Raw genomic sequence first — 24,321 nt, forward strand, 5'->3', positions numbered from 1 at the left:
TGAGGCAGGACCAAGCCCCTCCCCCTGCATCAAGATTTTAAATAACAGTAATTTAAACCTAAACACCACAGTAATGTGTGGCACACTCTGACTCATTATTTAAGTTAAACAAGAATGACCAAACTATAACTGAAAACAAGGAAAAACTCACTAAGAAAGCTTGCCACATAGACATTCTGTTTAGGCTAATACGTAATAGCTTCCACAAGTGACTGGAGCAAAACTCTGTTGATTAAACCACAGTGAACTGCTGTTGTGCTGTTTTACACTTGGTCAGGAAAGGAGCCCAAGACTATCTGTATCAGAGCAAATGATAACCACGAGACGAAAACTGACTAGCAATCACAGATCATTTTGAATTTATGTGTTTCATAAGCACAGCAACTATTTCTTCAGGGACATAACAAGGTTTCAGCAGGAAGAGGATTAAGGGTTTTATTTACCTGAACTGAGGCACAAAATGAGGGCGATTTTTCACATTAGCTCTCATTTCGTTTGGCTCAGGTGTCAGAGTCCTATATTTATCTCCTCTTAGGCATGAGTCTGAAGTGCTGGAATGCTCGGGATGTCAACGGCTGTCAGATGTCAGGATAGCCTAGAAGACAAATGAATGGCTGAGACCCTGTGCCTCCTCCCAGAGTTCTCAGCTGCTGGGCTGTGGAATTGGTATGTTTACTTTCTGTGTCTCCTTCAACGGTCTCCCTGAAGCAAGTTTTAAAATGCTGTGACTGGGCAAGCACGCTCTTCTAGAAGCTGGTGAGCAGAATTATTTTATTTAGGAGTGTAACTGTCTGTATCTTTGTAGCTGATGTACTGTTATCTATGAATCAATTATGTGAATCTCTGGGAAGGTGTATGCTATCTGATACCATAATTCAATTTGTAATGATTCTGTTAAGAAGTCTATTTGCAACTAAGAAGATAAAGACATTTTATTTTGGACCCTTAAATTCTAGATTGCCAAATGCTCCAACTCATTCTGTAAGATTTCTCCTATTGAATTTCATATCTCATTTTTAAAGATTATTTGAGGAAGCAAAGTTTTCATCAAATTTTAGTTGAAATTTTTGTTCCTGTATATTTTCAAAATTTATGTTTATGCCTAAATCTTATTTCATATCTTGGTGCAATTTGTTTATCTTTTAGGCCTTTTTAATATTAGTCTTTTGGTTATACTACTCTAAAACCAAAAATTAGTTTTTTGCTTCAAGGTTACAAAAATAGTTTTTAAAAATCAGAGTGGAGGCTGAATGGACTTTGTGTACAGGCTCTGAAAATGTTTTCTGGCTTCCAGTCACTGCTGATTTAATGCTCAAAAAATAACTGGAAAGATTCCTACTCTTAGCTGGTTAACTCCTAGGAAGAGTAGGAAAGAAGTTTTTCTACACATTAAAGTGTGGATCATTGTGATCACATAACTTATACTGACCAGTATCCCCCAGTTTGGTTCTTTATGGGTCAGTGGAAGATTGGAATGCAGATATTTTTCTAAAGGTGTGTTTCACATACAGCAATGCAAATAATTCTAGGGTAGCAACTTTTCATAAAACACACTTAACAGGATAGTTACTGAGTGACTAAACAGCTGCTAATGCTGAAATGGGAATTGATTCTGACGTTCTGGTCTGTTTTCAAAAGCTTAGGACTGAAGTAGATGAGTGTCTTTACTGGGAAAGTTCACTGACTTCTTGTCTCTGGAGAATGGCTGTTTGGGATGAGGCTTACTTCTGTCTAAGGAATTCTGGCTGACTCTTACAAAGGTGTAGACGCTTTGTCCCTCTTTGGGAGGGAACTCAAAACTAGGAAGGAATCTGGATCAAATGAAGACAAACAGGCCACCTGCATTCTTCTCAGGTGAACCTAAATAACAAAAGTGGATTTGTGAATCAGCAAGACTTCTGTGAGCCTGAGAGGAGGAAGGAGAAATATCCCCAAATGATGAACTACACAAGCACTAATTATGTGGAATTGGATCCACTCATAAAAGGCAACAACAACTTTGCCATGGACTGATCTGAGAGTTTCGGAAAGAAATCAAACATCTGAGGAGAATAAAACAATTTCACCTGGGAAAAAAGCAAAATGACAAGAGAACTCAAGAGATGCTTGTTAGGGGGAAAGTGTTCGGGTGCCAGACATCAGAATAGGGCCATTCAGTGAGTGAGAGTCAAAACAAAACACCCCCAGATGACATCTGTCACTGTGGGTCCCTGTCTCCCGGAGCCATTCTTCATTAAGATGACGACTTGGAAATTGAATCAGACATCCCTAGTATTCGTACATTAACTTCATAGGTATTTCTGTTCACTGGAAAAAGTTACAACATTTAAAATTAAGATTTCCTGAAAATTGAGGGCCTGTGTGGGTTTGCACCAGGTCCTTTGTGTTTCTATTGTAGCTTCTGTGGCTTCCATCAGTGTAGTTATGAGGTTCCTGAGCATGCAATGAGTGGACCTGCTTCATGGGCCTTATCTTTGATGCCTTTCTTTCTGCTTGTTGGTTTGGTCCAGTTCCAATGTGTTACTTTTTGTCTTATCTTTGTACTGTAATATATTAATTAGTTATGTTATATTTTAAATATTATTCCTTAGAATCCTATTTGTTTTCTAATGAGCAACAAAAAGGGACTGGATCTTGATTGGAGAGGAGTTGTGGAGGAATAGGGAAGAGTAGAAGAAGTGGAAACTGTAATCAGGATATATTATGTGAGAAAAAAATCTATTTCACTGAAAGGGAAAAATATTAAGACAAAAATCATTTCTGTAAATTGAAATAGGAAAATGTGTTTGTGGGTTACTGTGTTTTTCATGATGAGTATTGTTGGGAGAGAAGTTGTAGTGTACATTACTCTTTACACCAGGGGATCTTAAACAGTGTTTAGCCCTGGAAATCCTTCTTTACAAGTAGTTAGTGGAAACAGGAAATAGTCAAGAACCCTAAGTGCACAGGGAATGTAGAAGGAATGATAAGTCAGTAAATAGTTCTACTGTTTCATTAGTTCTGTGTAGAAGTGCTGAAAGTAGTTAAGACACTGAAAGCAGGTGTGAAGAGCAGTCTGCTACACATTGTAGTCATCTTTCTTTGCTTGTTTTGAGACAAAAACTCCAATATCCAAAGCTGGGTTCCAACTCATTAGGTAGGTAAGGTAGGATGGCCTTGAATTTATGATCCTCTTTCTCTGTCTCCCAACTGCTGGGATTACAGAAATGGGCTTCCAAGCCTCTTTACATGGTGTTGACGAACAAACCCAGGGCTTCATGCACAAATGCTAAGTAATCAATCTACCAAGTGAGCCTCGGCCCCATCAATTTTTTTAAGGAGAAGAATAGGGTAAATTCTACTTTGTGTCTTTTACAAAATGGACCATGTGCAAAAATATGTAGCATTTTTACTTAGGTGCTTTGTAATTCTCTACTAAAGAGTTGAAGATGTTTTGTAATGTGCCCAGAGACCTTTGACACAGAAACACTGGCATAGGAAAGAAGAAATGTCAGGAAACTGGCCAAAATGACAGACGGGACATACAAGACAACTTGGCTGAATTCGCCAAAGACCAGAGCATGATCTACTAGGAAAAGACCGCTTTGCCCTCCAGTGCTTCTAAGGTTTAAAAGTAGAATAAGGACAACTACTAGTATTTCTGTCCTTGTTTTGTCTTTTCTTCAAATATGTCAGGTATAAATTTTATGCTCCTGTTAAATGTTTGTAGCAAATTCAAAAAGATATTGGGGCATAGTGGGTAAGTTGTTTTTTGCACTCCCATCAGAGGACCGGGGCAGAAGGATCACTATTACAGGCCACATATCCTGGGTTACATAGTGAAACTGTCTGAACAAGAGAGAGCTACCATCACCACAAAATAGACTATTAATCATCTTGTCATTTTTAAGATGTGATTTAATTAAGATCACCTCAATTTGATTACAATTCATTTAGAGATCCATTTTGTCCTTTCTGGAACGTTAGTACCACTCTATACGAATGTAGACAATGCCATCATAAAGTGCACTTGCTTCGTCTCATCCAGGAAGTGGAGAAATGATGTAATAAAATCAGCTTATTTGTTACAGTAGTTCCATAGCATAGAACCCCAAGCATTAAATGAGTAAAACAGTCTTTCTAAGATGTGACTTCATAAGGGAAGCATAAAACAGCAATACTTGGTGGAATTATTGTCTTTTAGATTCACCCATTCATTAAATGAATATTTACTGTCTGTTCTAGACAGCAGGGAACACTGTTAGACTGTTTTGGCCTCTTATAAGAAAGCAGTATTTTTTTTTTAGAAGTTCTCAGTTTTCTTCATATAGAATAAAACCTTCTGAGGTAATCAATAAACAAAAACAAAGCATTAACCATGAAAACATAGGAAGCATTTGCGAGGATTCCTTCTATGGCTCCCCTAGACAGTGGAACAGTCTGCTGAAGGAAAACATGGATCTAACTGGCACTAGAGATAGTTAGGGAAGTAACAAAAGGAGGGAAGGATGCAGTCATCTGCCTCCCTGCCTGTTCAGATGTCAGCTTTGTACAGCAAGGGAAGAGACACAGCTTCATCTAAATAATGTACCCACTGAGACCTGGTCACTGCTTGATGCCAGAGAATTGCATGCACACACATACAAAGATATGGAGTACTGCTCAGAGTAGGGCTTCTGGCTGAAATAAAAGATCCATAAAGGCAAGGTCCTTTGCAGTCTCACTTGTAGGAATCAGCAGCATTTCAGTGGCAAGCACCCACTGAATAGATTCTTAATTAATTAAAAATATTGTAACTAAAAGCTTTTTAGTCTTAAATGTTCACTGAGGACTGTGATCATAAAGTAATCATTTGAATAATCTAAAAATTGGGTTCTTTCATCTCATGTTTCACAACAATTTGAGATATTTCCATTCACATCATCCATAAAGCCTAGAGATCTGTGAAATATTTTTTAATAAAATATGGAGTTAGGTGTTATTAAAGATTGTTATTACCCACGTCACTACCCTTAGTCATAGGTTTTGTTTCTAATATGCTGGTTGCTTGTGTTGATGTTTATTCTTTTGCTTCTCAAAATGAAACAAATCATCCACTCACAAATTAGTTCTAAGATATACTAGAAGAATGCTCTACAATTTTCTCTGTGATTCTTATTGGAAACTCAGTTACCAAAAATTCTCCATTGACTCAATCCACAAAGCTCATTCATTTTGCCCAGTAATAATGTCTGACTCTATTTCTCCACGTGCATGAAAGACCTAGACTGACTTCTGTGTTCAGTTTCCTAGACTATTTTTGCTACGTGTACCTTGCTCAGGATAAAAATCAATGGGAATACTAAGCATAGTATTTCTCATTGTTTGTCCAAAGATTTTCTTGAGGATTTATTAACTTTCCTCCTGCCTAGTTGTCATTTTTCTTGCTTTTATTTTAGGAGTGACCACAGTTTGTACAGTTAATGCTCTTTCTGGCCTGGCCACATTTTCCTCGAACATTTTCTGGGTGTAGTGGATGTGGCTGGCTAATTAAAGGGCTCCAGCTATTACCTATTTATTTTGTTTCTTGTTTCCTCGTCACTCTACTGAAAGAGAACAGAAAGTTTACCCCTTCTGTCTTCTATGCTTCTGTATGTAGCAACCTCGCCCTGTAGCCTATGACAGAGTAGAGCAAAACATTGTGTTTTGCCAACAAACACCAGGAAATGAAAGCATAAGCAAGGGGAAAAAAGATCTTTGCATTGGAGGACAAGCAAAAAATAGTTGGCCATAGTTATCCCATTATCTTCTCCAACCCATTAATATTCCTCTTGAGTGTCCAGGATGCCATTTAGCCTTCTCAATCCTGCCATGCACAGCTTCTGCACATAGTAACGGGGAGCGTTTCTGAAGGTGAAGTTCTGTGGAGTAAACAAAAGCAATTGAATAGTTTGAATGGTCTTTTAATAAAAAAAAGAGTGTTTAGTGGATATTGTCCGCGGCATAGCATTGAATCTGGGTTTGTTTTTGAAGATTTAGTGATAGAAATCTACTTTTGGCTATTCCCCCTAATGTTCACATTTTATTTTCCTGCAAAGCCATCAAACATTAGAAGTGGTAATTGTTATTCACTGAATTTTAAATCGAGTTCTACTGACTTTTGCAACAGACTTGGACTAACAGACAATTAACATGCTTTTTTAGACTTGTTGAGTGCCATTCCCTTTCCAGTTTTCAGATTATCTGGGTCTACCTCTCTATACTAACCCATATCCTAAGGGACCTTAACCAAGTTCGTTGTTTGGTCCACATCTTCTAGCTCTAATCTAAGGTTGGACCCATGTATCTCTGTGTCTAGTGCTCGAGTTACAGATGCTGACACTCTACACATTAACTTAAAACTGTCTAAACCCTTTCAACATATGTGCTTGCCACTCTACTGTTTCATAGTGACCATGCTTCCATTAAAAAATACATGAGAAATAACACTCTCCCCAAAATAGTGTGTCTTATTTTACTTAAATCTGTCCAGGCTTCAGTAAAATACCTGCATATCATATAAATTGAATTCTGTAAATTCTTTTATTATAAATAAATAGGTAAAATATGCTTATTTGCCCACATTGGATAACCACATAGGACTCTGATAACAATTTTTCAAAGGATTAGTATTTAATGGAAATCATTATAAATTATTGGCTAAGGTACCCTTTTTATATCCATCATATATATGTTCAAGCTGAAGTCTTACATAGTCCCAGGTTTGTGAATTCGGGCAAGTAAGTAAAACCCTTAGTATCTCTGCTTCTTTACAGTAAAATGTGGACAATAAATGCATGTATTTCATAGAGTAGTTGTAGAAAATTAGTAAGTTAATTAATATATGTAATATGCTTATGCTAGTGACTTTCATGTAGTAAGTGATTTTAATAGGCTAAGTATACATTTTTACACTGACTTAAAAGTATTATATACTATTACTATTTTAAATGACTAAACAGAGATCAAGAGACTGACCCAGGATCCTGCAGCTAGAAAAGTATCCATCTTAAACTCAGACAGTACTCACCTCAAGCTCTCTCCCAATTTTTCCTCTCTATGTCAGTGGTACCCCCTTTCATCTTGTTACTCAGTCCTAAGTCCTGGTCTCATCCTTGATAGTTCCCCCAATGAGCTAATGACCTGCCATGGCCCAGCGGTCTAGTTCAGTGTCTTAGTGTCTCATGGCACAATGCCTTCTCCCCTTACCCACTGGCTAAGTCAGCTATGCGTTTCCTTCCTAGCTTCTCTAGAGCTTCTGGCCTTATCTCCTATTGCTTCCCCTCAAAGGATGTTCTGTTCCTTCAACTTAAATATGAGAGAATGAATACCTGTTTACCGAAGGAAATTTGCTGTATTGTATGATGTGAGCCTTACGATATCTTTTATGCCCACTTTCTTAGTGATTTATGCTTCTAAAACTCATACATCATACTAAAACCTTACCCTAAAGCTGTTTCTCCTATTATATAGTCTTCAGTGTATGTTTTCTTATGTATCTAACTGAAGATCATCTTTGCCTCCTACCCAGCTCCACCCCTCCCATACCTGGACTTGCTCTCCACAGTCCTCAGTACATTTTGGCTTCCTCTATCAACACTGCCACAGCACCTCCCTCTTCTCCCTCTGGCACACACTCTCAACACCTGGGAGTAGCTGTCACATTCTAGTACAATCAATGGTTTAGGATTTTGTTCTCCTAATTACCTGTGATCTACTTGAGGAAGAAACCAGTGTTGTGGTTAGTTGTATACAATTTAAAAGTCTGAAGTTATCTGAGTGCAGTCTCTCATTTCTGTAATCCCAGCAGTGAGAAAACTGAGACAGGCAGATTGCTACAGAATGAGACTATATGTTTAGAGTCACTGTTTTCAAGTCCTTGTTGCTCTTCCAGGGGGCCTGGGTTTAATTGCCAGCATCTACATGGTGGCACACAACTGTCTGTTTTTCCAACTCGAGGGGATCCAATGCCCTCTTCTGGTCTGTGTGGGCACCATGCACACACATAGTGCATGGGCATATATATAGGTAAACCTTCATACACATAAAATACTAAATAAATAAATGGTATTGTTTTTTACAAAGAAAATGGAAAGTGAAGTATATGGTAGGAGAGTAAGTTCACACATATTCTGCCAACTTAAAGAAGAAACAATTTGAAAGGAATATAAAAGCCTCAGAACCAGAAAATAAAAGTAAAATAAGGTTTGAAATTTGCCTGTGTGCTTGGTGTTAATCTGCAAGGGAGATTAACAGCGGGGAGACACATCGGAATTTGGTTTGGGTTGCAAGCGTGACTGGCCAGCAGGTGCTTGCGATGTAGGCAAAGGGTTGAGGGCAAGATAAGATTAGGGAAGGACATACCCAACACAGGGAGAGCTATGCTCAGAGTCCGAGTTAGCTGTAAGTGCTTCCAAGAAGTTAAAGATTGGAAAACAAGCCTAGGAAAGCAGCTGTGAGAATACACAGCTTGCTCCAACAGTGGGTTAAACCGGGCGAGGCTCATTGCAGTACTTGTTGGAAATCAGTGAGCATTACAGTGCTGAACTTGGTATCTTGATGCCTGCTTTAAAAAATTCATTATGTTTATATTGTTATAATGATTATTGTTGTTGGTATCCTTACTTTTAAACATACATTTGTACCTGTGTTTACTGTGACACAGGTTACTTAAGATTTTAATTTTTTCTAAATAGAGATTTTGTCTATTTCTTCCTAAAATGCTATTCAAAATTCATCCATTATTATTTTGCTAGTTATTAGCTGGAAGAATTTATGTTCTCAAATCACATTATGCTTTTCTAATGGACTCTTCTATAAGGTTAACAGAATATTTTAATATTGTGACTAGGCTTTCTCTATTTGAATGATGCCCTGCTGAAGTGGATGTACAAGTCTTGGCCTTCTTTTGAAACAAAACTATGACAAAGCTCTAACGTGCTGCATGACCCCTGTGTACGTAAACTCTCTCTCTCTTTTTTTTTAATCTGCATTTATTTTATGCGGAATTTATTCCCGTGCCATAAGTTTTTGTTTCTTCAGTTTCTTCTGGGATATCTTCTTCTTCTGCGCAACCTCCTCTTCTGGCTTTGGAACAATTTGTTCCTTTTCAGTGGGGATCATCTCGATGTGGCAGGGGGAGCTCATGTATGGGTTAATCCGGCCATGAGCTCTGTAAGTCGTCGGCGCATCTTAGGTGCTTTGTTCACCTGGATGTGTTCAATGACTAGAGAATCCACATCTAAACCCTTAAGTTCAACATTACTCTCTGCATTCTTAAGCATGTGCAGCAAAAATTCAGCACTCTTTTTAGGCCACCGGCCCTGTGTCCAGCCCCACTGTTTGGCCTGGGCACACCTACGGACTCCACCATTATACCACTGGAAAGGCACACATTGCTTCTTTAAAGTGACATCTTTCAGATATTTGGTGGCTTTTCGGATATGCATACCCTTGATGGCCTGGGCAGTTTCACGGGTGTTCTTAAAGTGAACCCGAAGATTTGAACCTCTTTATTTGCATGATTTCGTAGGGTTTTCTGGGTCAAGCGAGTAGCGAACCATCTTCACAGGTCACCTTAGGCCGCCTACAGGAAGAGCGTAAACTCTCTCTTTATGACTTCTAATTCTGCTCTTTTTCTTAGCTCCATGTTTTTTCTTGTCATTCTTCTTCCTTAAAAGTCTATTTAGACTTCTTGAAAATTCTCAGAGCTTCTGCTCCCAAACCTATCAGCACATTTGGAGTCAAGTACTCTTAGGTCCCCTACTGCTGCCACTGTCTTCAGTCAGGGACCAACAGAAACGCCTGCGCATAGAATTGTTACTTATTACAAACAGCTAACCTATATTACAGGGAACTGAGGGTGAGCCAGGGAGAAGTTGTTTCGAACGGTTTTCCATCACTGGGAATTGATACCTGAGAATATCAGGTTGAAAGAGGAATGATTTCTTTTGACTGATGCTTTCAAAAATTTTGGTTCATTGTCGCTTAGCTCCATTATTTCTGGCCTCGTGGTGAGGCAGAGCCTTATAGAAGAATTCATTTGGTAAAGCAGAGGTGGGAAGAAAAAGGCGTAGAAAAGAGAGAAGAGAAACCAGTTCCCTACTTCTTACCAATTCCATGTTCTAAAGTTTGTCACCCCACAGTATTCCTTGGAATTATGAATGCACGAATGGATGAATTCATTTGTGAATGTAGGGCACTCACATCCCGGTCACCTTTCAAATGTCCCAACGGGAACAGGGCTTCTTCATATGATGATGTTTTCAGCACATGAGCTTTTGGGTCTCATTAACATCCAAACAATAACAGAAGCTCTGTAATAAAGAAAAATGATAAAATTTGAATTTTGGTTGGTAGATTTGGGAGGATTATAAAATTAAGAGGAGCTGAGGCAGAGGGTGAGATAAGTCAATTTTATGACTGTCCTAATCTGCTCCAGGCAGAGGGAAGTCTAGAATAATGCTGGAGCTGTAATTGATAAAGAAGGAGCGGCTTCACTATGTGGGAAAGGAGTTATGGTTTCTGTGGCTTCGATGTTGGTCACAGTTTTCCTGTGTTCACATACGATTATCGAGTGGTTTTCTATTGTCTTTATTTATTATGTTGTCTTTATTAATTATGATCTCAGAGGGTTATTATCTAAAGAAGAACATGAGAGTCCAGCTGTGAATGTCACACAAGTGTCTACTGATAGGACATGATCAGCTCCCACAGGTTGGGCTGTTTTCTGTGTCTCATGGCACACTTACTTTATGAAGTCTGTATATAAAACACAATTTCTACAACTTTGGGATAAGATCTAACGAAGTCCACTTTGTAAGCTCCTCCCTAACCCATAAGATAGGCAAAAACACACTGGTACTTAAATAGGAAATTTCATTGTTTTGCTACTAGTTTGATCAGTAAGAAGCTCAAGAAATGATCAACTGCTGTATATATGACTCTAATTTGCACACAATGTTTAGCAATATAATGAAACTGGTATAAAAGAAATAGTAATTTGTTTTCTACTTCTGTATTTATTGTGTTATATAAAAAGCTGTTTTGAATTTCCTAGTTTGCCCTTTAATTTTTCTTGATGATAACCTCTAAACAAAGACTGCTTATTCTCTCTTCAAGTTTTATCATTTCATGGGGTGATATTTCACCATTTCTGTTTTCAAGTAAAACATGACTCCATTTCATATAGCTCAAAATAACTATTTACTGAACACAGAACTGGAGTTGTGATCTTTATTATTTTTATTGTAACTTAAAAAATAAAAACATATTTGCATCATTTCACTTTTCCCCTTCTTCCCTTCAATGCTCCTCATGTCTTCTCCTCTAAGCTCTCCCACTGTCTATTACACACTCTCAAATTCATGGCTTCTTTTTGTTTGATTATTATTGTCACATACACATATATACATAATTTAAAAAGAAAGCCTACTGAATACTCTTAGTACTCCTAATATACAATATTATATATATACATATATATGTATATGTATATATATATATATACATAATTTCAGAGATGTCCATTTGGTAGGATAAATAATTAAATGGCCACATATTTGAGGAAAGTGAATTCTTCTTGTCTCAAGATTCATTAGTTGTCTGTAACCCTTTGTCTAGGTATGAGGCCCCATAATATTTAGGTAAGAGGTTGTGTTGCAGATGTTTCTGTTGAGTTTGGATATAGCATGTGTAGATGAAATACTTTTAAATGTTAGAGATGTCTCTTATGGGCTTAAGCCATGGGTTTATTCATGTCCAACACAACCTATAGTTGCCCTTTTAATTTTTCGCTCCAATTGTTCCAAGACTAGATTAAATAATGATGTATTGATTACTGAGTTGACTTTTTGTTAATTGTCATACAAAGCATATATTGCAAATGAATGTAAATATCCATTTGTTATTCGGGAAAACAAAATATTTCTCTTGGAGTCCTTTTTCTTCAGCATCAAATTTACAGAGTTAGCATGAGTTGGATATATGCATTGCCTAATATTACTATCAGCAATATTAATACAATGGCAAATGTATTACTAACTTTCCACGTGGTCAAAATTATTCTGTATGCCTAGTTTTGAATTAGATTTTTACTTGAACTGAAAAAAAGACAATAATAATTCCCTTAACAGAAATAGCTCTATAGCTGAGTTTGTAATACTTTAAATATCACTGACATTTTAAAATAGCTATGGAAATTATGCTAGGATAATTTTTTTGCTTATATCTACTCTTAATTTCCACGGTGTCTTAACAGCCTTTGTCTTCAATTATAGTGGCAGTTTTTAACTGTAAGATTAACCTAGTCATTTCTTGGAGAATCTCCTTGGTTTTCATTTGGATTAATTGCTTGTTATCTTTCCCCGGTATCTTTCTCCTTCATCCTATATCTTTAAATAATCATGATATATTTATATATCATATGCCCTTTATCCAGTAAGATGGTCTATACATTTACCACCAAGCCAGGTTTGTGTAATGATATCATTCACAGCTTTCCCTGTATGAAGTTAGAGAAGGTTTGAGTCTATTTCCAGATCCCAGATGATGTAGATAAAATGACTTGTATCTCCTATTTATTGGTCTCTGGCCTTGAGGAAGGGTTCTTCTTCTTGACCTTTGCTCCTGACTCTTACCTCCTCTATCTCCCAATCAAAATTCCCACCCCTAATGTTATATTTGAGATATTAAACTGCTGTCCTTGTTCTACAACACAATGAAATTAAGCTTTGTAGCTAAATCATCTATCCTTGGACTCTAACCTGTTATCCAAACTAAGAAAAAGGAAAGTTAGGGTACTATTCATTTCATAACACTAATTGAAGATGTTAAGTCACCTTTCATCACCTCCGCTGTGTGGTAGCTCTACACTGTCCATCGTTTCACATAGAGCTGGTGTACAAAAGTGCTAAGATCTCTGTTTCCTTTGACCTTCAGTGTTGTATCTACTTTTACTGAGACTGTTGCTTCTTTGCTTATCCAGTTCCCATTTCTCCTCTTTCTTCTACCCCTGTTTTTATGTCCCCAAATGTCGTCAGAAGTGATGAGTGAAAGCACATCTCTCATGCATTATGATGACTCTTCCAGTTTGTTTTTTGGTTTTGCAGCTCTCTCTATTGCCATGTTGAACCTCAAGCACATCACCAGGTAATCCACACCCTGTTTAGACTGAACACAATGAGTCTTTCTCATACTGTATACATGTTTCCGTCCGGGGCCTCCTGGTGGCTAGCCATCCCAATTTATCCCTTTCCACATAAGCTTTTAGAAATGCAAACCCTTATCCTGTTGGTTTTCTTTGCTTAGAATTACTTAATAGCACTATTCTGCTTTCAGTATAAAGTTCAAAATCCTTATAATATTACACAAGGGACACACAGTTCTGGTCTATATTCATTTTGCTCACTTCTACACATTCTGCCCACTAATGTCTTTTCTTCATTTTGCATTACAAGAAAGTGTGTGTTCGTCTATTGAATCAAATTCATTATTTTTTAGTCTTGCTTCTCTAATTAAACCCAGTGTTTTTAAAGACTATTTTCTTTGCATCCTAGTGCCAGTTCCTTAAGAAATTTCCTTCTTCTTAATGTGAAGTTGGACATTTTCTTTTCTTTTTATAATTCCCCTTCAAAAGATTTTATGAAATTGCATTATGAAAATTCTTGGAGGTTCCCTAATAGATTTTTCCAAAGGTAAAATTTGCATATATGTGGCATGGTTGTCTTTGAATTCAAACAGTATTTCTGCTAAACATTTGTTTCATAAAATCATGTAACTTCTTGCATCTCCTTTGAAAATGGTCATGAAACTATTCTGTGGTTAAGGTTTGAATAGCCAAGCAAGATATTAGCAGTTTGCAACATTCCTCACCTGAAAATGAAAAAATTGTGATTAAATGGCTGTGGCATTGAGATACAATTATTTTCATCTCTGTTTGTTCTCTTGGTTCATAACTCCCCCTCCAAGGCCTGCCATATAAACTAGAACTCCTCTGCTCCAAGACAAGTCACAGAAATTCTAGTCTTGCCTCACGTTCCTGTATTTGTGTTGGCCTTAAACAATTTTCTGTCATGCCCTTAGCTAATAGTAATAAGACCTTCCTCATTTCAGGGAGTTGCTGTATTTTTCTTCCAGGATAATCTGTACAGACACACCAAGCTCTATTCTCCTGGTTGGTTAGTATTATCCCACCCTTTGTATTTAGCCGTAATGGTGTCTATTCACCAAATATATCCATGCGAGGGTCTCCACAAACCCCAAGTTAATAGATTTGAGGAGTTTTTACATAGTTAACTTGTAAAGTGACCGGAAGCTTAGTAGGTCTCATATACCTCCACCTATTAGTTTCTTCATTGGTGTCATTTATTATATCCTTTCTCATAAACTGATAATTATACTAAGTACTTCTCTGAGTTCTCTCAGCTCATCTGAGGGGACAATATTAATACAATTTACAGCTAGTTAGCAAGAAACATATCTAAAAAGGCCATGGCTATGTCCTAGCATGAGTAGCTTGGGAGGGTGTGTTTCTTGAGGACAGAGCATTCATTATAAAGAATTTGAGGCCCTCTCCACATAGGTAGTGGTACCAAACTAAACTTATTTGGCCCATAATATAGTGTGTCAATCACTGAAATGTTGAGTTTGTTGAAGGAGAATTCACAAGGTAGTCACAGAAAAAGAAATCTTAAATCCATTACCAGATAGAACTATTTAGAGGTGTTTATAGGATAAAGTACCAGGATTATATAAGGTACAGGTAAAGAGTTTTAGAGGCGAGAAAAAATAATGTAATGTATATCTGTGCATAGAGTCAAACTCCATGGCTTTCACTAGGAACATACTCAGAAGGTGGAAGTTTTAGCAAGCTCTAAGGATTGAAGTTACATCAAAAAGACACCCGTCCATCTGATACTTTCTCAGACCCAAGTGTATGATCAGTCGCTTGAAATAGACAAAAGCAGCCCACAAGATCCTAAGATGCACTGTAGGCAAGCATTTGCCACTGTGACTGGTGTGTCGAAGGGTCAACTACATCAGAGCCAGTGGAAGGACAGGACACTGCTTAGCTATAAGGCCTCCAGAGCTGGTGACCTTTAGTCTCTTAAATCAGCTGACATAAGCTAAATCCAGATTTACTCAAGATCCTCTTCATTTTCAATAGTGTCATAACTGAACTGAATCATAAGACAGCAAATTATTGTCTGCTACTGAATGGCTAGGTTGCTTGTGTGAGGAAAATATAAATCTTAGGTTAACACTGATTGTGGTATGAGAACAGAGGAAAACTAGTCATTAGTTAGACCCTGACACAGTGACTTTTAGTACCTCTTGTATTACAGAGTCAGGAAGCATGATTTTGTTTCTTATTCTTTTACTATTTGTTAATATTGAGAAAGCAACTTCTAATATTATACTTCTATTTCTTAATTAAAGTAAGACAAGCATGCTAGATGCTACATAAATAATACCCTAATAGTGTGGCTCTTTGCTTTATTATGGTTCAAATCAATGAATTTCTGTTTCCATTTTGTATATACAATTACAGTGATGTTTCCCATATTTCAAAATGTACTTGTTTTAAAACTTCTTCTTTGGAAAGTTTATATATATATATATATAATTTCTTATCTTAAATTTACCATATGCTCTGTCGAGCTATATACATGTACACATAACACCCATACACAACATAAAACATAAAAAATACATTGACAGTAGTTACAGGAAAGCAGAGAAATCCCACCTAAAATCCTATTTGCAAAACTCCAATACATCTCTCTCCTAACTTAATGCCCCCTTTTTGGTTTAACTAATAATGCACTATTAGTTAATTAGAACCACTGATTTGTACACAAGACTTGGATCATACTTGAGCATGCACAACCTACCAGGGGCTACCATCTAAGGAAATTCATGTTGGTCAGTTATATGTCAACTTGAAACAAGCTGGAGACATTAGGAAGAGAGAAGTTATTAGCAGAAGCCAGTGACTGCCCCATGCGGGATGTTTTAATTGCCTTGGTCTTGTGCAAGTAACCACCGCTGCTGTGAGTTTGTATGTGCAAAGGTTCTTTCATGTCTGAAAGACCTTTCACAGCACTCCTCCTTTTAGTCTGGCTCCTCCATTCATTCTAGACCGTCTGCTATGACGTTTCCTAAGCCCTCTGTGGTGATAGATCAACACTAATTTTGGTTTTAATGTCATTGACAAAGATAATTTTAAAAGGAGAAAATTATCTAGGCTTATAAAGTTAATGACTGGGAAATAGTAAAAAATATACAAAACAAAAAGAAATTTTGGGGATTTATTTTCACATATGGAATAACGTAGAAATTATATAAATTATATGTAAATATCTCAATTAATTTTTCTGCATAATATACAACTAATATATAACTTTTAACAACATTTACTTTCTAACAGCCATTAGAGGCACAGAAGAGTAACAAAATATTTGCAGCCAATAATCTAAACTCAAATAAAATTCAATCTTGTACATTAATCTTTAAAATATATAGTTAGGAATTCCAAAGCCATGGGGCACATTGTTTCTTCCTTCTGAAGATCCAGAACTTTGTTCAGTCTTGTAAAATCACAGAAGTGTTGCCAGTACAAGGAGACGCACATCTGTGCCGTTCTGCGGTCTTATAGTTAACACACCATAAAGCTGTTTATGTGTTGATACTCATCTAAGAGCAATAAATCTTACACTTTCTTCTCTTTAAATTTTAGTTTTCTAAATGATTTATGTTAAAATTTTTGTTCTTTCAAGTGCTGAGTTTCATTGTTCTCTGATGTATAAAAATAATACTGAATTATGTTACTGGAGAAAATTAATTGAGTTTCAAACAGACTATAAAAGAAATTTAGACACTGTCTTCTTGAGGGAATATTATTAGATAATCCCATTGACATCGTAGTCATTGGCAAGAACAATATTTTATAATCTTTGTTTCAGAGAAAGCAATGTTCATGTGGGTGACTTTTATCCATATAATATGTACTACTTGGCAAAGTAAATTATTAGATAGTTAATCTGCTAAGGTTTAGAAATTTAATTTTCTAAAATGCATTCACAGGTAAAAAGAGTTAACTTTAATATTATTGGGCAAATATATTCAATTTGGACCTTTAGGGAAGTTACTAAAGGTGAATATGTGGAATATACACATGTAGTACAGCCTCTTCTGTGACTGCCAGGCAATATCTCCAGCTACTGGACACCTGTGTTTCTATGCTATTGTGTTTCTATCAAAGTAGAAACAAGTCTGTGTCTTCATTCCAGGTTCAGAAACTGTTGAGACATAGGAATAGCCTTTGTGTACTCCAAATGTTCATCACAGGTCAATAAAACATGACCAGGAGCAGCCAAAGTCATTGGAGGGCAGAGTCAAGAAGAGCCCAGACCAAAGCCATCCCAGTGCCCAGAAGGGGCAAAATCACAGTGAAAGAAGTTGATCCTAGACAAAAAGATAACTGCCTCTGCACCTCAGCAATAGAATCTCATGTTGTAAAACTAGCTTTTCTCTCCTAGTATACTGTTATCCTAAGATTTCAATAATCACTACTGGATTAGTTACATAACCACTAACTTTATTTGTATCTTTTATGGTGTCATAGTTTTCTATTTCACCAATTCTATGACTATAATGTGTATTTGTGTTTTGTGTTTTGGTTTTCTGAAGGCAATAATCATAAAATACTTCATTCTTTAAAACATCTTTTTATTTTAAGCCTTATTAGTTATTTGTTTTTAAAATTTATCTATATATTTTTATCAGGTTATTGATTTTTATGTCTTTATATTTAATATTGTAGGAAATGAATATGGGTTTTACTTGGGAGCTATAACACAAAGATCAATGCATAGTCATTATACACACATGACAGCACAGAATTCAAAATGCTAATAAACCAAACTTAGAAATGATATAAAAGTAAACACTGGATTTCCAAAACATTGCATCAAAAATTTGAGTTATACATTTATTATTTTTACATTCAATATATGCTGAAATGATATCATCTTTATATTGGGATAAGTAACATTATTATTTATATCACCTGTTTATTTTTAATATTTAATGTAGCTATTGAACTTTTCAAAGTACATGCATATTTGTACTTTTCCCCTTGGATAGTGCTCTGTAATGTAATGTGATCTGATGGGGTCCCAGTCATTTTTCCTGCCTTTTCCCATTTCTTCTACCTCCACTAACAATAGTACCAACTTGAAGAGTACTCAGGTACAAATGAGACCTGTATCACACTCAACTCCCCAAAGTTCAGGGAACGTTTGAAAGACTAGAGAAAGAAAAGACTGTAAGAGCTAGATATCAGGAAGGCCTTGAGTAAAAAGATTTTTTCTGAACAAGACAGGACTGATGTACTCATGAACAGATAGCAATTAGTTAACTTCCCAGAGTAGACAGAGAAGCAACATAAGGGTCTTCACCCCTAGCTGAGGAGTGTTGTAGAATATTAATTTAAGATATGCTACATTTATTTGTGCTATGGAATATTTGTTTAATGATGCAAAGATGTGTTGCATTCTTTTAATGTTGCATTTGTTTAACTCTGTGAAGCATGTTACTTCCTTTCTAAAACATCTGATTGGTCTAATAAAAAGCTGAATGGCCAATAGCAAGGCAGGAGAAAGAAATAGGTGGGGCAGCCAGGGAGTGAAAATAAATGAGAGAAAGAAGGAGGAGTGAGAGAAGGAGAGTAGGACACCGGGGGCAGCCACCCAGCTACACAAACAGCCATGAAGTGAGAGTGAAAGAAGGGAATTATAGAATAGAGAAAGATAAAAGCCCAAAGGCAAAATGGAGATGGGATAATTTAACTTAAGAAAAGCTTGTAAGAAACAAGTCAAGCTAAGGCTGGGCATTCATAAGAAAGAGTAAATCTCCGTGTATTTATTTAGGAGCTGGGTGGCAGGCCCTCAAAGAACAAAGAGTAACTGAAACCTAACTACAGAGGAGCCAGCGACACTTAATGGCTTCTGGGAAAGGAAGGGTCAGTTCTCTTTAAGGATCTTTCATACTCCAGTAGATGGCTACGCAAGTATACGGATAATACAAACTACATTGGTAAGTTCCAAATATAAATAGATAAAAAGAAACAAAATTTGGGAAGTTGTGAGAAGTTTGAATCTTAGAAGAATTCAAAGACAAGTGGGGTGAGTATGATCAAAGTATACTGTGTGCATATGTAAAATTCTCAAAGAATAATACCATTATATTTTTTACAATTAAAAAATGCAGCAACTATAGTTTTCTCTTGTACCACCCCACTTCTCCACCAAGCAATACTATAATGAACATTTTGCCAGAACCCAGGAGCTAGCATTGAAGGAGTCAGTGTGAGGAATTGCTCTTGTATTTTTTTCAGACACAATCCCATAACACTATGTAGCTTAGCCTCTTGTTCTTATGTCAGTGTCTGGTTCAAAAAAGAAATCCCCGATATTTTGGTAAGGTACAGAAGGATAATAGACAGGCCGTGCTAACAAGTGAAAAGGATCTAGAGTTTAAGAGTTTGCCTAAAGATCACTAACTTTGACCCTGATCTCCATGGCTTCCCTTGCTGCTAGTTCATTGTCTTTGATAAGATTATTTGTCACATTCTTTTGGCATCTGTCTTAGGTGAAGGAATTGAAGTCTGATACGTTTGGGTCTGTTGAACTAATCATTAGTCCATCTGCTTTCTGAATATTTTCTCAGTTTTTGTCCTGTATCATTTATATTTTTTGTCAAATGTTTGTTAATCTTTCTATAGATTGCATTAATTGCGTTTTAGTGAGAATTTCAGGCAAAAATGAACATAAATGCTGTATTAAGCAAGCAGTGTTAATCAGAAATCTTGATCATAATTTTCAATTTTGGAACTATCCAGTCCTCACCTTTGTTTTTTCAGTACATGATCCATGCTGGATTGTAGCCAGGCCTCCATGTGTCCCATGATTGATCTCATCCACTTTCCTATACCCATACAGGTGAGCTGATCTCAGTCTCTTTCCCTGTCCCCATAGATAGGAGCTTTTAAGTTAAACAAAACTTCAGCGCATTACCTGCCTTTTCCAATTCCATCAACTGCTATGCTAATACAATCACAGAAGGTCTTATTTAAGCACTTGCCTTTATTTACTCATAATTTTACTTCCTTCTACGTGGGTCCAACTAATCTTCCAGGATAGATTAAGGCTTTAATTATTCTCTGAATGTATTTATCAGATTATAGTCCTTGTTGATCTCTCAACTAACTTCTAAGTCACATGTTTACTTCCTACAATTACATATATGTTATTTTGTGGTATTAAGTGAAAAGTTGGTCTCTCCTACTCTTCTTTCTCTTTTTGGACTGAATATATATGAATCTGAAAATTGGGGAAAGGAGTTGGGGGAGGAGCAAGGAAATGGCCTTGTGCTACTATTCAGTTTTCAAAAAGAGAAAGCCATTATAATTCTGCCTGAACACTAATTTGCCTTGCCTTTCATCTAGTGGATGGCTGTGAGGATCTCAAAGCAGAAGTATTTCACAGAAAGTGCAAAACATTGAGGTATCATTGGCTTAGTAAAGAGTGCAGACATCTGTGTTGGATGCTGATTCGTAGTACTTCTAGATCTCAAAATTGTGATCAATGCTCTGGAAAAGCGTAATTATGTCAAGGGGAAAAATGGCTACTATTTACAAAGTATCCATAATGATGACAAAGAAATACCATAACACCGAATTTATAAAAGGCTTCCTATCTTTATTATTGTAATGCCTGTTGCGGAAAATAGGCCTTGAGTTATAAAGATAATATGAGTAAAACTCTCAATATTTTAAAGTTTCTTGCCAATGATAATAGAAAACACCCTGGATCTTACAGAATGGAGGTGTGGGGTAAAAATAAAATGTAGAAGAATATCATATTGTAGACCTGAGCTTATAACTCTGAAATTTCTTTCAGCTTAAATGACATATAGTCATCACAAAGACTCTTCTTGACAATTCTGTCCTGCCCAAAACAATAAGGGCACTTTTCTGCATCCAAAGCTCTCCAGTTGGTCCAAGTAAACTTTCTGTTTCACATTCTCTTGGTGAGGAGGACCATTCTGTGTCTCCAAGTAATGGAAACATGGAATTAATCCCTTTTTTGAATTTTCATTTGATTTCAAAATCTTTTTAACACAGAACAATTATTTTCTTTACAGCAACATGTTTTGAAAAGTACAATCACAAAGGCTTGGAAATGTATTAGTCATACAAAAATGACCTCAATTTAGACAGCATTTTGTTTTCCTATTATAAGTAAGATTACTATTTTTTTTATCATGTATAGCACCATTTCATGAGTCATGTAAGGAGAAATACAAATTTAAAGACAAATTTATAGTATTAGATAACAATGTGATAGAAGGGAGACAGTCTGAACCCAACAACAAGCATTTAACTTTGCATTCAATTCCCCTTAAACTTTAGTAAGTTTCCCAACCTCAGAGTCTCACTTTTGCCACTTGTATTATTGGGAAAATAGTACTACCTCCCAGCACTCACAGCGAGACTATTTATATGACGCATCTGTTCTGGAATGCTCCCTAACATGGGGAAAGCATTTTCTTGGCTAACCATTGGTATAACATAACACAACTTAGTTCTCTTAAAGGTGCTTCTGAAAGGATTACCAGTTTGCAAGTTAGTTAGGCATATAGGTGTAAGACTGATGTTATTATTTGAAAGGTCAGTCAGTGCACTACACGATTATTCCACACACTTTCCAATCAGATTCTGTCCCTGTGCACAGAGACTTCTAAAACACTCATGACAATAGCCTTAATTTTACTTACCCACAAGAAAGGAAGGCTACAAGACAACATTTAGGTGGAATTTACTGTTTTATTACAATGTTATTTCCCTAGTTGTCTTATTCTGAAATTTTGCTCAGGTATCTAAATATTTAGCTATTGGCATAAAGTTCAAGGTAAAGGAGCTCAGTCCTTGTGTTGGGATGGTAAGCATCCCTTATATGACCCGGTGAGCCACCTGCTCTTTCTTGTTGCCTAATCAAGTTGAGCAATAGGAGCAAAGACTCCAGGACAAACTGTGGACAAAGGCCAGGAAGTAGTTTCCACATGAGAAAGAGTTCTGTCCTTACACTGCCCCATGCTAGCCTGACTTCTGGGAAGGTCACTCGAGCTTCTAAATGTCTGATATGAGAAAAGACTTCTGTTCATGTGGTGTGTCTGAATAATTTAGAAATGAGGAAACTATGGGAACCAAAACGGTATTAAAAGGAAAGGAGTGAAGAAACTAGGAGACTGCGTTAGAACTTTTGGAAAACTATCGTAGAGCCGCAGAACACAGGCTACCCTGAGATTAGGAGTGGAGCTGGGAAAACCAGAAGAATCAGGACTTTTGTTTGAATAATTTTTTCCTTCTGAGATTTCAAATACTTTCAAGAAGTCCTCTGTGGCATTCAATTTTTTAACATTAGTATAATAATTATCATCAGTTTTATTTGCTTTCATCTATCTTTAGTTTTTCATTTCTTTGTTTCCATAGGCCTAATCATGAGTGTTGGTTTTCCATCATTTCGTCATTCATTGTGTGATGATACGATTTTTTCCACAGTAAGGCATATAGAAATATGCTAAGATCTTTATAAACATTGCATTACCTAAGAAAGAGCACAGATTTTAATCTGCAAACAGCTATAGATATTTTTAGTTTAAAACGTTTTACTTTTAAAAATAATTAAGGTGCTTTCAGTTTTTTATATCCCTCTTTAATTTTGGCCTCATAATTTTAAATTCAAGTTGGTATGTTTTTATCACAATACATCATATTTTTCCCTCACTTTCTAAATTCAAATGGATTTTCTTTAGAATTTTCAAGGTACAAATTATCAAAATAAAAGGTTTGAAAATGCATTCATTGTGTTCTCTATTTACCCTTAACTATGAATTTTGAAATAAGTTTTTTATAGAAAGCTAGCATCCCTAGAAAATCAATACTAATTCCTTTAAAATTCTAAGGTGAAATATACATGTCATTTCTAACAACATGTGAATTGGGTGCTCAGCTAATTTAGAATGACCAGCCTCTCGTTTATTCTGAAATCTCAAAAACAAATGTTTTCCTTCTCAGGAACTTCTGCAAGCACTTTCTAAATCCATCTAGGGATGAGGAAATGCTGTCTTCCTCCTTCCTCCTCTGCACTGGCAGATGACAACTAGCTGACCCCCAACTCTTTCTAGGAAAGGGGCCAAGCACCCCTGCACTGTGTCGTGTACTCTCTCTCCTGAGTGTTCTAATATTTTCTGGAATTCAGTTGTCTCATATAAGGAGGATAAAACAGAGTATGTCAATTGAAGCAGATTCATTTCAAATATTTGAAAGTACTTTCTAAATTAAAAATACTTTTAAAAAGCCACTGAAATGAGAAAGTTTAAGCTAATTAATGCCTTGCTAGTAACAGAGAACCAACAGCTGCCAATGCAAAGAAATCCCAAAGAGATGTAAATTATCCTGGAGATATGGAACAAGTGAATCTGTGTCGACAAAATGAAATAATAACACGCACAGAAAATGAGAGCAATACTTCATCAAAGCTTGAGGCAGAAACTTGGATACAGACAATGAAAGAGAGAACAAGAGGAGAACGTGGCACCATGGCAACAAGGCAACATATTCTGCTTGTGAGCATTCAGCATCATTAGGTCACTTTGAAGTATTTCTTAATCCTTGGACCTCTGAAGCTTTTTTTTATTAAATGCTCAGGATTAGATAATGGGTTCTCACAGCTTTATCACTTCCTGTAATATGAGGATAATGGGAGGAGTAGAAATGCATCACAGGCAGAGTAGATGAAAAGGTTTGTAGACTGGAGTAACAAGTAGTCATGTCTGTACAAATGTGGATTTCTTGACAATCAAGATACCTCATATTCTTTAATACTTCATGTTCTTCCTTTTGTCAATGGTTGTTTGTTTGTTTGTTTTGAGACAGCATTGCCCATACTCCATACTGTCACTGATTTCACTATAGAGCTATGAATTACCTGGAGGTCTGACTCTGGTCATGCTGCCTCCACCTCCACTGTGCCAGAACTGCAGACATGCACCACCATGCACATTTTATATCATGGTAGGTGTCAAGTCCAGGGCTAGATGCTTGGTAAGTAGGAATACAACCTATTGAGCCTCATCCCCGGAGCCCATATCCAGCAAATCTTCAAGAACAAAGTCTTTCAAACACAAGATTTATCTCTAGAAAGGGAACTACTGAGAACTTTGTAAGCAAAGCAAGTTTTGACAGAAACTGTTAGTACA

The 24,321-nt window shown here is 36.6% G+C and overlaps 1 protein-coding gene and 1 pseudogene across 1 annotated transcript in view; one reads left to right on the top strand and one right to left on the bottom strand.

Annotated features, from left to right (window-relative positions):
* The first annotated feature begins 733 nt into the window (after positions 1 to 733).
* Cd36 (CD36 molecule) overlaps positions 734 to 24,321 on the top strand; it is a 74,615-nt gene continuing 51,027 nt past the window's right edge. The window contains exon 1 of the mRNA XM_059257255.1: positions 734 to 756. The gene's annotated coding sequence lies outside the window, so the exon portion shown is untranslated. The remainder of the gene's footprint in view (positions 757 to 24,321) is intronic.
* On the bottom strand, positions 8,990 to 9,589 carry LOC131906604 (large ribosomal subunit protein uL22-like; annotated as a pseudogene).

Source organism: Peromyscus eremicus, chromosome 3 (genome assembly GCF_949786415.1).
Source record: "Peromyscus eremicus chromosome 3, PerEre_H2_v1, whole genome shotgun sequence".
Classification (NCBI taxonomy): Eukaryota; Metazoa; Chordata; class Mammalia; order Rodentia; family Cricetidae; genus Peromyscus; species Peromyscus eremicus.